Here is a 14451-nt window from a genome sequence, read left to right on the forward strand (position 1 = left end):
TGCCGTGCAGGGCCACCCAAGACGGAAAGGTCATAGCAGAGAGTTCTGACAAAACGTGATCCACTGGAGAAGGAAATGGCAACCCACTCCAGTATCTTTGCCATGAAAACCCTATGGACAGTACCAAAAGGCCAAATGATATGACGCTGGAAGATGAGCCCCTCAGGTCGGAAGGTGTCCAATATGCTACTGGGGAAGAGCAGAGGGCTAGTACTAGTAGCACCAGAAAGAATGAAACGACTGGGCCAAAGCCGAAAGGATGCTCAGCTGTGGATGTGTCTGGTAGTGAAAAGAAAGTCCGATGCTGTAAAGATTTTTTCTCCATAGGAACCTGGAATGTAAGATCCATGAATCAAAGAAAGCTGGACGTGGTCAAACAAGAGATGACAAGACTGAAAATCGACATCTTAGGTATCAGCGAACTAAAATGGACAGGAATGGGTGAATTTAATTCAGATGACCATCAGGTATAGTACTGTGGGCAAGAATCCCTCAGAAGAAATGGAGTAGCCTTCCTAGTCAATAAAAGAGTAGGAAAAGCGATACTGGGATACAATCCTCAAAATGACAGAATGATCTCAGTTCGAATCCAAGGCAAACCATTCAATATCACAGTAGTCCAAGTCTATGCCCCAACCACCAGTGCTGAAGAGGATGAAATTGACCGGTTCTATGAAGCCCTACAGCACCTTACTATAGAACAAACACAAAAAATGATGTTCTTATCATCATGGGGGATTGGAATGCTAAAGTAGGAAGCCAAAAGATAACCAGAATAACAGGCAAGTTTGGCCTTGGAGTAGAAAATGAAGCAGGGCACAGGATGATAGAATTTTGTCAAGAGAATATGATGCTCATAGCAAACACTCTTTTCCAACAACCCAAGAGGCGGCTCTACACATGGACATCACAAGACGGTCAACACAGAAATCAGATTGACTATGTGCTCTGCAGCCAAAGATGGAGAAGCTCTACAGTATACAGTCAGTAAAAACAAGACCAGGAGCTGACTGTGGCTCAGACCATGAGCTTCTCCTTGCAAAGTTTAGGCTTAAACTGAAGAAAGTAGGGAAAAGCACTAGGCCACTCAGGTATGAACTAAATCATATCCCTGATGAATATACAGTAGAGGTGACAAATAGATTTAAGGAATTAGATCTGATAGACAGAGTGCCTGAAGAACTATGGACAGAAGTTCGCAACATTGTACAACATATAGCAACCAAAACCATCCCAAAGAAAAAGAAATGCAAGAAAGCAAAATGGTTGTCTGAGAAAGCTTTGCAAATAGCTGAGGAAAGGAGGGAAGAAAAAGGCAAGGAAGAAAAAGAAAGATACGCCCAATTGAATGCAGAATTCCAGAGAATAGCTAGAAGAGATAAGAATGCCTTCTTAAATGAACAGTGCAAAGAAATAGAAGAAAACAATAGAATCCTACAAGCTAGACTCCAGCAGTTTGTGGATCGAGAACTTCCAGAAGTACAGGCAGGATTTCGAAGAGACAGAGGAACTAGAGATCAAATTTCGAAAATACGCTGGATCATGGAAAAAGCTAGAGAGTTCCAGAAAAACATCTACTTCTGCTTCATTGACTATGCTAAAGCCTTTGATTGTGTGGATCATAACAAACTGTGGCAAGTTCTTAAAGAGATGGGAGTACCAGACCATCTTATTTGTCTCTTGAAAAACCTATATGTGGGCCAAGAAGCAACAGTGAGAACTGGACACGGAACCACTGATTGGTTCACTGAAGCAGTAGGCATGAGCTTAAATGGACTCCAGAAGATGGCAGAGAACAGGAAAGCCTGGAGGAATGTTGTCCATGGGGTCGCGATGGGTCGGACATGACTTCACAGCTAAAAACAACAAAAAATTGCAAATAATATCTTATTTACCGTATATACTTGAGTATAAGCCGACTCGAGTATAAGCCGAGACCCCCAATTTCAGCCCCAAAAACTGGGAAAAGTTGTTGACTCGAGTATAAGCCGATCCGCCGTTCTGCAAGCCTCCGCCGCCAGCAGAGGCTCGATCCGCCATTTTGAAAGCCTGAATACACAGGAATACCCTGTGTGGCCGCGGCTCTCGGGGAAGCCCTGGCTGTCCGCTTCCTCGCTCCACGCTGCCATTCGGGGCCCGCGCGTTCCCCGGGCAAATCGCGGCACCCAGCAGGCGAGGAAACACGCCCGCTCCAGTTGCCCCCCCTTCCCTCAGGAGACATGAAGCAAGTGACCGCCCGGAGCTTACCGAGGACTTGCGCGCGGCCGAGGCTTCGGTGCTTCCAGGATCGCGCGCACCTCTCCCAAGCCGCCGCCGTCCGGAGACCTGCCGAAGTTTGGGGAGGTGCGCGCGCACCTCCCCAAACCTCCCCAAACGTCGGCAGGTCTCCGTTCCTCCGCACAGACCTGCCGACGTTTGGGGAGGTTTGGGCGCCTCCCCAAACCTCCCCAAACGTCGGCAGGTCTCCGTTCCTCCTGCCGACGTTTGGGGAGGTTTGGGCACCTCCCCAAACCTACCCAGGTCTCCGTTCCTCCGCGCAGACCTGCCGACGTTTGGGGAGGTTTGGGCGCCTCCCCAAACGTCGGCAGGTCTCCGTTCCTCCTGCCGACGTTTGGGGAGGTTTGGGCACCTCCCCAAACCTACCCAGCTCTCCGTTCCTCCGCGCAGACCTGCCGACGTTTGGGGAGGTTTGGGCGCCTCCCCAAACCTCCCCAGGTCTCCGTTCCTCCGCACAGACCTGCCGACGTTTGGGGAGGTTTGAGTGCCTCCCCAAACCTCCCCAGGTCTCCGTTCCTCCTGCCGACGTTTGGGGAGGTTTGGGCACCTCCCCAAACCTCCCCAGGTCTCCGTTCCTCCGCGCAGACCTGCCGACGTTTGGAGAGGTTTGGGCGCCTCCCCAAACCTCCCCAGGTCTCCGTTCCTCCGCGCAGACCTGCCGACGTTTGGGGAGGTTTGGGCGCCTCCCCAAACCTCCCCAGGTCTCCGTTCCTCCGCGCAGACCTGCCGACGTTTGGGGAGGTTTGGGCGCCTCCCCAAACCTCCCCAGGTCTCCGTTCCTCCGCGCAGACCTGCCGACGTTTGGGGAGGTTTGGGCGCCTCCCCAAACCTCCCCAGGTCTCCGTTCCTCCTGCCGACGTTTGGGGAGGTTTGGGCACCTCCCCAAACCTCCCCAGGTCTCCGTTCCTCCGCGCAGACCTGCCGACGTTTGGGGAGGTTTGGGCGCCTCCCCAAACCTCCCCAAACGTCGGCAGGTCTCCGTTCCTCCTGCCGACGTTTGGGGAGGTTTGGGCGCCTCCCCAAACCTCCCCAGGTCTCCGTTCCTCCGCGCAGACCTGCCGACGTTTGGGAATGTTTGGGCGCCTCCCCAAACGTTGGCAGGTCTGCGCGGAGGAACGGAGACCTGGGGAGGTTTGGGGAGGCGCCCAAACCTCCCCAAACGTCGGCAGGTCTGCGCGGAGGAACGGAGACCTGGGGAGGTTTGGGGAGGCGCCCAAACCTCCCCAAACGTCGGCAGGAGGAACGGAGACCTGCCGACGTTTGGGGAGGTTTGGGGAGACGCCCAAACCTCCCCAAACGTTGGCAGGTCTGCGCGGAGGAACGGAGACCTGGGGAGGTTTGGGGAGGTGCCCAAACCTCCCCAAACGTCGGCAGGAGGAACGGAGACCTGGGGAGGTTTGGGGAGGCGCCCAAACCTCCCCAAACGTAGGCAGGTCTGCGCGGAGGAACGGAGACCTGGGGAGGTTTGGGGAGGCGCCCAAACCTCCCCAAACGTCGGCAGGTCTGTGCGGAGGAACGGAGACCTGGGGAGGTTTGGGGAGGTGCCCAAACCTCCCCAAACGTCGGCAGGAGGAACGGAGACCTGGGGAGGTTTGGGGAGGCGCCCAAACCTCCCCAAACATCGGCAGGTCTGCGCGGAGGAACGGAGACCTGGGGAGGTTTGGGGAGGCGCCCAAACCTCCCCAAACGTCGGCAGGTCTGTGCGGAGGAACGGAGACCTGGGGAGGTTTGGGGAGGCACCCAAACCTCCCCAAACGTCGGCAGGAGGAACGGAGACCTGGGGAGGTTTGGGGAGGCGCCCAAACCTCCCCAAACGTCGGCAGGTCTGTGCGGAGGAACGGAGACCTGGGGAGGTTTGGGGAGGCGCCCAAACCTCCCCAAACGTCGGCAGGAGGAACGGAGACCTGCCGAGGTTTGGGGAGGCGCCCAAACCTCCCCAAACGTCGGCAGGTCTCCGTTCCTCCGCGCCCTGCCTGCCTGCTTCTTTCCGCTGCGGAAAGAAGCAGGCAGGCAGGGCGCGGAGGAACGGAGACCTGCCGTTTGGGGAGGTTTGGGGAGGTGCACGCGCACCTCCCCAAACCTCCCCAAACTTCGGCAGGTCTCGGACGGCGGTGGCTTGGGAGAGGTGCGCGCGATCCCGGAAGCACCAAAGCCTCGGCCGCGCACAAGTCCTCGGTAAGTTTTTTTGTTGACTGGAGTATAAGCCGAAGTGGAATTTTTCAGCCCAAAAAGTGGGCTGAAAAATTCGGCTTATACTCAAGTATATACGGTACTTACTTGTGACTAAACAAAATTTAAATGTACAGATAATACCACAGATAATACCACCAGAAATTATTTTAGCCTTTTAAATAAATGTTGTTATTGATGTTAAGCTCACCATGGAAAACATCATATATTGTTATGTATATACTAGGTTAATTATTTAAAGACTGAAGTGCAACATAACTAGATTCTAAATTATCTATTTATCAAAACACACAACAGTCCAAACAGTAAAAGTAAAGTCCAAATTAAGAATATTTCATTCTTAAGAATTGTTTAATTTAAAGTGGTTTAGTTTTAATAGATGGTTATAGATTCAAAATAGTTTTCAAGTTTGTACAAAAGATACTATTTTTTCTAGTATCAGTTAAGTTAGACATATTACATTGAGAAAAATGTTTCTCATTTCTATCCTGTTACCTTTATTAATTTCATTGCAGAGATGTTAACATAGAAAATAGATTATTTTGCTATCTAATTTTACCTTCCAAAAGACAGAAGCAGATGAAAATTGTGAGGTTCTTTCCTTTTGGCTTTTTAAAATTAGCTGTTTTAGATTCTAAAAGTTTAGTTCCTAAAGAAGTAACTTTGTAAATAATTTTAATATCCTCCTCTAGTGCAGGGTAGGCAACCTTGGCTCTTTTATGACTCAAGGACTTCAACTCCCAGAATTCCTGAGCCAGCATGGCTCAGCTTGGAAACCTCTCTCTTTCCCCTCAGCGTGGCTGGCTCAGGATTTCTGGGAGTTGAAGTCCACGAGTCATAAAAAAGAGCCAAGATTGCCTACTCCTGCAATAGGCTTTTGAAAGCCAATAGAGGGAGTGTAATCTTTGCCTTTGTCTTGTTAAGGGAACACCACGTGGGTTAATTGCTGGAAGGTTGCTTAAGCAGGGAAGCTGGCTAACGGCTCCCATCTCCTCAGACAACCCGTTTCCAGCGCCGCCATTGGCTGCCTCTAGGGCGGCAATAGGTTGCTTTAAACCTATTGGCTGCCACCTAGAGGCCAGGGTATAAATTGCTGCATTCACAGCCCTGTTTCTCAGTTCAGATCCTGCAAGCAATAAACAATGATCTTTGCTGAACTCACTCGCCTCGTCTCGTCACTGAAGCGACGAACCCAGTATCTAACAGGGAGCGCTTTTTTTTGCAAAAAAAAAACTTGCCGGAACACTGTTCTGAACGTTCTATGAGAAAAAAAAGCCCTGCTTTTTCTTAACAGTTAACCTTATATTTGGGTTTTACTAAAGCAGTGAGCTATCATTTTCTTTTCCTTCCTAAATGAGAAAACATGTTCCCATTTCTAAATTAACCCTGGAACCAATATTACAAGTATGTGGTCACCTTTGGAATATTCACAGTATTCCTTACTCACCCATCTCATGCCATATTCGCCATAGTAAAAAAATATTTTTGATATGGTTCTCTTCCAGTGAGCACTTTCACTGTTGAATATTTGATCACCATGGTTCTAGTGTTAATCATCAGCTGTCATATTTCCAAATAGCTTAAAAATAGCTGGGTAGAGAAAGATGAGCTGGAAGATATTAGCATTATTATTTCAGTAATCATAGAATACTTAACAGACAATCTGGACTCAAAAAATAAATAAATAAAGAGCATAACATACACCTGTAGACCTAGAAACATTTTAAATACATAAACAAACAAGTATGATATTGAAACACCATTTTCTATAGTATTTATTTATTTATTTATTTATTTATTTATTTATTTATTTATTTATTTATTTATCTATTTATTTATTTATTTATTTATTCATTCATCCATTCATTCATTTATTTATTAATGTTCTGGACTCACTAATCCATAACCCTGTGTGGCTCTGTGGAAAGCTATCCAGGCAGTTAATTTTTCTTGCCATTCAAAAAAGGAGACCGTATTTCACCATCAAAACTTTATTCAATGCTACAAGATCTATTAAAACTGTAAAAAATAAGCAATAGTATATGATTACAACACAAATAACAACTAGTAGCCATGCTCCGTAAAAGAGACCATGTGCTCCTAGCTATAACTTGGCCTACATACTGATTAGGCAAAAATATAACTCTCCCTGCACCCCTTTCCCAGGGCCTAAACTGCCTATAAGGGTTTAGGGATACACTGCTCACCTGCAATACCTCCAGATAGGTCGAGATTGCAGCTGAAAAACTATGAGTGGCTTCTCTGAATTGAAGACAGAAGCTGGAATTCCCTCACTTCCCTTCTCTTTCCTTTCCTGCTTATACCAGGAAGTGATGAGACAGGAAAGGGGTGGTAAGTAATAATCCCTGAACACTTCCTCATGAAGGGAATGTGCTGCATCTACTTTAGCCCGCAAGGTCAGGGTTGCCAAACTTTCCTATAAACTAGATAAACAGAAAGAAATTAACCTTGTCCTGCCAGAGCAGCAAATGCTTTGGGGACAGAACAATTAAATTTATACATCTTCCATCTCACTACTAGAATAACTCTAGTTAACAGTATATTACCTTTGTATTAAATTCATATCCCTTCTTTCCTCCATTTCATTTGTCAGAATAACCAACAAAGGTAGCTGGTATGAGAGAGACAATGACTGCCCCTAAATTATCCAACATGCTAGCAATGGCTGAGAATGGATTTGAATTTGGGTCTTCCTAGACCTAGTCCAATTCCTTAACACTGCAGGTAAGGACATCTTAATCATTCCTAAGATACTGTCTTACAACAGTAATGTTAAATAGTGGGTTTTTTGGCGCAGGAATGAAGACGAGGTAGCTGAGTACAGGGAAACTCATATTTTATTTCATGCAGAATCTGTACTGAGCAAATGGCTGCAACTAGCCACAATATATAGTCTAGCCCCCTAGGCGGCAGCCAATAGGTTTGAAACAACCATTGCCACCTAGGGGTAGCCAATTGTAGCGCTGGAGAATTGTAGTCTGGGTTGCTGGAGAGCCGTTAGCTGCTCCAGCAACCCACATTGTATTACTATGAGCCCAGTACATAACACCCCTCCCCTCTTAGATCAGACAAGTTAGTCTCAATGCAAATATCAAGACCAATTATCAAAACACACTAAAATAAAAGTAATAGAAGAAAAAAACCATATAGGTTACAACGTGATTAAACATCGTCTGAATGAATAGGATTCATGGATAGCATACTTAGACAGTTACAACATAGCACTAGTTTCTGTAGTATAATGGCATACAGCAATACACAATATTATAGCTCTTTATTTTACAACGTAGTCAGTAAGATATGAAGGAGGCTTGTGTGCCCTAGTGGAACGTCTCGGAGTCTACCAGCTTACCCAGTGGGCTGGGTAGACTTGTGTCCCTTTGTGCTCCTAAGTCAAGGGGATTAGATGCTCTCTGGGTGGTCTTTCCAGGTTGGCCCACCCCAGAGTCAGACTGATCAGCAGAGTAGGTGCAGCGGTTTCTGAAGTTCGGATGGCTTGCTCCTTCAGGTGATCCATGTTGCATTCCAGGACTCCCCACTTCTCCCTCTGGTTCCACCTCAGTTATAAAGGAAAGATCCTGAGACTCTATGTGAGGACTGGCTTGGTCGCAAGTTTGAGGACCTTGGGATGGACTTATGATGCAGTCCTCACTTACTGGCTGTTCTGGAAAATGTTTCCTGAGCTGATCAATGTGTCATCTGACAACTCGCCCTCCCTCCTACCCCACTTCATAAGACAGGGGTAATTTGACCAGGAACCCACAGATTCCCATGACCATAGTTCCTGGCCCAAACCCAATCACCCATGTGCAGCCCCCTTGGGGGTTTTGGTTGAGAGGCTTCTGCTGCCACTCTATCTGGATGCAACCTGTCCAGTTTAGTGATCAAACGCCTCCCCCAATGTAGTTCTGCAAGACTTTTGCCTGTAGCAGTGCAGGGTGTTGAATGCTGGCAGAGTAAAAAATCTGCCAATCTGTGATGCCAGTCACCTGTGACAATGCGCTTGAGTGATTCCTTTGTTGTCCTCACCATGCATGCAGACGGATGAAAAAGCACAGACATTGCATGTCTGATGAGAAGGCTTGAAATTCAGCAGCAGTGAATTGGGCCCCATTGTCTGAAACTAAGACATCTGGCAACCCATGTGTGGCAAAGAATTTTATCAGCACCTGGATGGTCCTAGCAATAGTCATGTTAGGAACTGGAATTACTTCCAGCCATTTGGAGTGGCTATCCACTACTATAAGGAAGAGCTGTCCCTGAAAGGGCCCAGCGTAGTCTATGTGAATTCTAGACCAGGGAGTGTGCGTTTACTCCCACCTGTGAATTGGAGCCTGTGACATTTCAGGCCTAGACTGCTGGCATTTATAACAACCATGGACTTGTGCCTCAATGTCCTTATCAAGACCAGGCCACCAAAGGTAGCTTCTAGCTAAAGCTTTCATTATGACAATTCCTGGATGGTCTTCATGTAATGACTATAAAACCCTGTCCCTTAGGGAAGTGGGAATTATGACTCTATTTTCCCATAAAATGCACCCCTTGTGGGTAGATAACTCATGCCTTCTGACAAAATAGTTTTGAAATTCAGAACCTGGGCTTTTATCCAACCAGCCCATGTATACCCATGACAATACTCTACTAAGTATTTTATCTGTGGCAGTTTCAGCAGCAATGTCCCCTGCATGGAGGGGAAATTCAGGTATGTTCTGTATGGACAGTATTATAACAGCTGGAGATGGATCTGGTTCCATTAGTGACATGGCCCATTTCTTTTCCTGGTTTGTGAATCAATTTAAAAGTGTATGCAGATAGAAAAATAGACCATCTCATCATTCTTGCAGAAAGTATGTGGGGGGTTTGTTTGTCTTTTGTGAAAAGACCCAACAGAGGTTTGTGGTCTGTAAAGACCGTGAAGTCCCTGCCATATAAATAGTCATGGATTTTTTTAATTCCAGCAACAATGGCTAGGGCCTCTTTGTCAATCTGAGCATAGTTGCGCTCAGCAGAGGACAATGTCCTTCAGTAAAATGCTACAGGAACCTGTGTTCCATTTTTTTCTATGTGGCTTAAAACTGCCTCCACCCCATAGGGAGATGCATCACATGCAAGACATACTGGTTTAGACTCTTTGTAGTGAGTTACAGTGAACTTTTCTGACAATAGTGCTTTTAAGTCCTGGAAACATTTTTCATGTAAGTCCATTTCCATAGAGCTTTCTTATCTAGAAGTCTGTGGAGGGGCCCTGCTAGTGCAGCCTTATGAGGTAAAAATGTGTGGTAGAAGTTTAGGAGGCCCAGGAATGCTTGTAGCTCTCCTTTGGATTTGGGCCTAGGGGCCATTTTAATGGCCTTCACTTTAGAATCAGCAGGGTTAATGCCATTAGCATCAATTCGGAAACCCAGGAATTCTGTTGAAGGAACCCCAATACTAACTTGCTTTTTAAAAAAATTGAGGCCTGCTTCATGAAGCCTCTGCAAAACAGCCCTGAGCTTACTGGCCAACATTTCTGGGGATTCCCCTGCAATGAGAACATCATCAAAATAAGGGCAGACTCCCTGAATACCCTTAAGTGTACGCTCCATGATTCCCTGGAAAATGCCCGGTGCAACACTGACTCCAAACTGTAAGCATTTAACTTTGAAAGCCCCCCTGTGAGTCATGATCATCTGAGCTGCCACTGTGGCCTCATCAACTGACAATTGCTGATAGGCCTGTGCTAAATCAAGTTTAGCAAAAATAGTACCCCCTTGCAAGGAGGCTAAAATGTGGTTGACCGCGTGTTGCTTGAGGGCTTTATTTAGAGTGCATTTATAGTCAGTGCAAATGTGAATTTCCCCGTTGGCTTTAAGTGGAATGATGATAGGAGTTTGCCACTCCCCACCATCAACAGGATGTAATATACCCTGTTCTACAAGCTTATCAATTTCTGAATCAATTTTATGTTTTAAGGCAAAGGGGACCCTACGAGGCTTAACCCTGATTGGGACTACGTTAGGATCTAGCTTAAATGAGATAGGCGGGCCTGTGTGTGTTCCTAGGGTTGAATCAAAAACATATGCATAGTCCTCACATACTGACATGAGGTCTGTAGTTTGTGTCTGGTTTATACCAGTAATCTGAATACCTAAGATATCAAACCAATTGAGTCCAATGAGACTCGTTCTCTGGCCCCCTACTACTATTACACCCAGGTGCCCCAAAAACCCCTTAAATTTTACCATCAAAGTGGCTTCTCCCAAAACTTTAACGTGAGCATTTTGAAAATCAGTTAGGATTATATCTGAGGGTCTTAGTTTGGCCCAATTGTTACTGCACCTACACACGAAGTTAAAAGTGTCTTGAGAAATAATTGAGACTGCAGAGCCAGAGTCCAATTCCATCTTACATGGAACTCCTTATAGCTCTACCATGAGCTTAAGTTTGGGTTTGAGGGGGTGTCAAGCCCCAGTGTGGCACACGCTTCTATGGCTTCTGAAAAACCCCACACTAAGTGGACCCTGGGCCCCAGTACCTCTCCTAGTCGGTTCTTCTGACTGGTGTTTGGGTGGCAGGTCTCTCTGTTGGGCTCTGCAAACCACTGCAATGTGGCCTGTCCTTCTGCCAGCTCTGCACGTGGCTGATCGGAGTCTGCATTTGGCGCAAAAATGGTTGCCACCACACCCCTTACATCTCAGTAAGAGAACTGCCTTGTAACTGTCCTCTCACTGCTGGCTGTTGCAGTGTTGCGTGTTGGGTTGCTTTTGGAGTCTGTTGATTTCAGGTTCTTCTTCCTCGGAAGATTCTTCGGTGAGTTTGGCATCCTCCAGGTGAATCATTTCTACAAACTTTGTCATTTTGGCGGGCTGTACTGTTTGAACTGTGCCCCCGGCAGCTTCGTCGGCCATCACTTCATCTTGCGCTTCAGAAAACATTAAGTTTGGTCTAGTAAAGAGTCTCTGCTGAAGCGTTTGGTCCCATAGGCCACAGACAAGCTGGTCTCATAGTTGCTCTTCTAAATTAGAAAATTTGCAAAGGTGTGCAGCCTGCCTCATGCCCACTATGAATTCTGAAGCCTATTCACCTGGTTGCTGCACTCTTTGGTCAAACTTGAACCGCCAAGCCATTTCAGACATCTTGGGCTGGAATTGTCCAGTTAGATTCTTTTTGAGATCTACATAGGAAACCGCTTCAATTGTAGTCGGCACGAAAAGGTTCTCAGCCAAATCAAAGGTTCCTGGGCCACACATGCAGAGTAGTGTTGCGGCCTTCAGTCCTTCTTCCGCTATCTGATTAGCCGTGAGGTAGTTCTCTACCTGAGATAAATATGCTTCATGTTGAATTCCCAAAGTTTTCCCACCTTCAGCATTCTTTCTTTGCTGGTTCTTGAGTTTCTTTCCAAATCCTGCTTTCCAGGCTCAGGGAATGAGTCCACTGAGCACGAGGTTGCTAGTGTAGCTTGCTAGCCGACCTTGAGAGAGGGGGGGGGAAAGTGCCTTTTCCCTCCGGCGTGCACTGCCTTCCCCTCCTAAACTTCAACTCTTTTTTAGTGAAGCAGGATCCCATCTTCGTCGCCAGTGTTAAATAGCGGGTTCTTTGGTGCAGGAATGAAGACGAGGTAGCTGAGTACAGGGAAACTCATATTTTATTTCGTGCAGAATCTGTACTGAGCAAATGGCTGCAACTAGCCGCAATATATAATCTAGCCCCCTAGGTGGCAGCCAATGGGTTTGAAACAACCATTGCCGCCTAGCACTGGAGACTTGTAGTCTGGGTTGCTGGAGAGCCGTTAGGTGCTCAATCAACCCACATGGTATTACTATGAATCCAGTACATAACAAGTAACATCTTATCTCTCATGAAAAAGTTAGAAAAAGTTGCTGAGGCCAGTAGTTATTTATATGGTGCAGTAGAAGTTCATCATCAAATAGCCCACTGTTAATGAGGCTTAAGGACGCCATCATTTCTGCTTTGCAAAGGCACCAGAGAGACACTATTACTTCATAGCAATGTTTTTCAAAGGCAATGCTTGTGCTAAAGCAGAAGAAATACTTGATTTCTCATGGACCAAGCCAGAGTCATTGCAAAGCAGATGTACAGTCTCCCTCACCCATGCACACTAAAACACTCACTACAAATTTTGATAAACTGACAAGTTGGCATTTGATCCAGTTTGCTCTTGCATTACAATTAATTTAATTTTTCCTGTAACCAGTATAATGCCTTATGTTAAACAATGGAAATGCCAACCTCATCTAAAAGAAGCACCCCATGGCTTCTAAAATGAAGCTTTCAAAAGGATTTGGCTCTTACTGACACCTAATTCTGCAAGGTGCCACGAGTCAGATTAGTACCTTTTTGCTTTTAAAGGATCTGCTGACATGCAGTTGTTATTGGGTTTTTTTTGTTCCTCGTCCCATATGACCTGTGTCATTTTCATAGAGTGAGGGGCATACCAGGCTTTGGCAGAGATGCCTGTCTAGGTGACATTCTTTAATTTGATTTATGTCAGTTCCTGCACTGAGACTGAAATCTGGCATTATTTGCAATAAAGCAAAATAACATTTGTTTTAGACACCCATGGAGCAGTGCTATATTAATGAAGATGGCAATAAATATGAGGCCTCTTCTGATGTGTGGTCATAATCAGATTCCTTGGTTCTGTTGCTCTTTGTCAATATTCAAAGTTTAGGTCTCCATTTCCACAGAGCGTTAAACTTTTCTAAAACTAATAGCACTCAAAATACAAACACTGGCAAAATGAATGTTTTTTTTTTAAAAAAATGTTTCAGTAAGGTTATTTCTCCTCCCTATACTTATGTGCAACTTCAATATAAAATTTAAGATTAGATAATTATAGCATCATGTTCTTCATGCTGTTAAAAGTATTCTACGAAACCTGCTATTATAGACATAATTTGTAATAATCAGATTATAACATGGTAATTTTACACTTAAGCATTGCTAGTACAATTGGTTTTTTTTTCTGATTTAGTGATAAGCAATATAATGGGCTCCATGGGATGCTTTTCCTGGCTTTTTTGTTTAAAAAAAATCATTTTGATCAATTTTCTCATCAACATGGGACCATACTCTACTTTATTGATCCCTACATAAAACAAATCACATGATTGCTGTAGTCTAGTGCTAAAGATTGGAATTCATAGCTTTTAACAGATCTGTCATCATAAGTGATCAATAGGATGGGTTTATTTCTCAGACAAAGCTAGCCAAACTGAACCATTTACAATAAATCTAGTGATCTAATTTTAGAAGCCTGCTTCTCTGTCTAAATCAAAATAAGCAGAAAGATGATGAACAGGTGTGATCTGTCAAGTTCTGTAAATATGAGAGGCTATGTTTTGAATTCTTTGAATTATAGAGCACTTTTTTCTTTGCAAAACATTGAAGCATTTGTTCCTTAAAAGCTGAATTTTCCTCCCATCAGGTTATTATTTGATTAGAAAGGATTATGATTGCTTAGTTACATAATAGTTGTTAGAACTAAAGAGTCTGCTAATGACTGCACAACAGCATGCATTTTTACAAAGGTGGAATTGCATATTAGCCTCCCATAACCATTATAAAATTATTTTGTAGTAGTAGTTGTCATTTTGGTCAGCTCTCTATTAGTGAGATTGCTTTCCAGAGCACATTGGATTATTTGTGTAAACCTTTTCAGACCACTAAAATTTAAAAGTTGAAAGCAAATATAGAGTTGGTTTCAATTTTTCCATGCTAAAAAGATAGCCAATATAGCCTAGCTAGCCTTTTGTAAAATCCTTGTCTGCCACATGTGACACACTATTGTTCCAATAGTCACTTGGTTTCCAGGACAAAAGTTCCCTATCTATAGTAATCATTGTCCTGGAACACCAGTTGTATGTGTGTTCTATCAGGACAATAGCAATGAACAATTAGAACTTATTGTGCCTCTATTTCATTTTTAAAAAATCTGTTTCCATTATAAATATATGGGCATTC

Source organism: Vipera berus, assembly GCF_964194415.1.
Source record: "Vipera berus genome assembly, chromosome: 2".
Classification (NCBI taxonomy): domain Eukaryota; kingdom Metazoa; phylum Chordata; class Lepidosauria; order Squamata; family Viperidae; genus Vipera; species Vipera berus.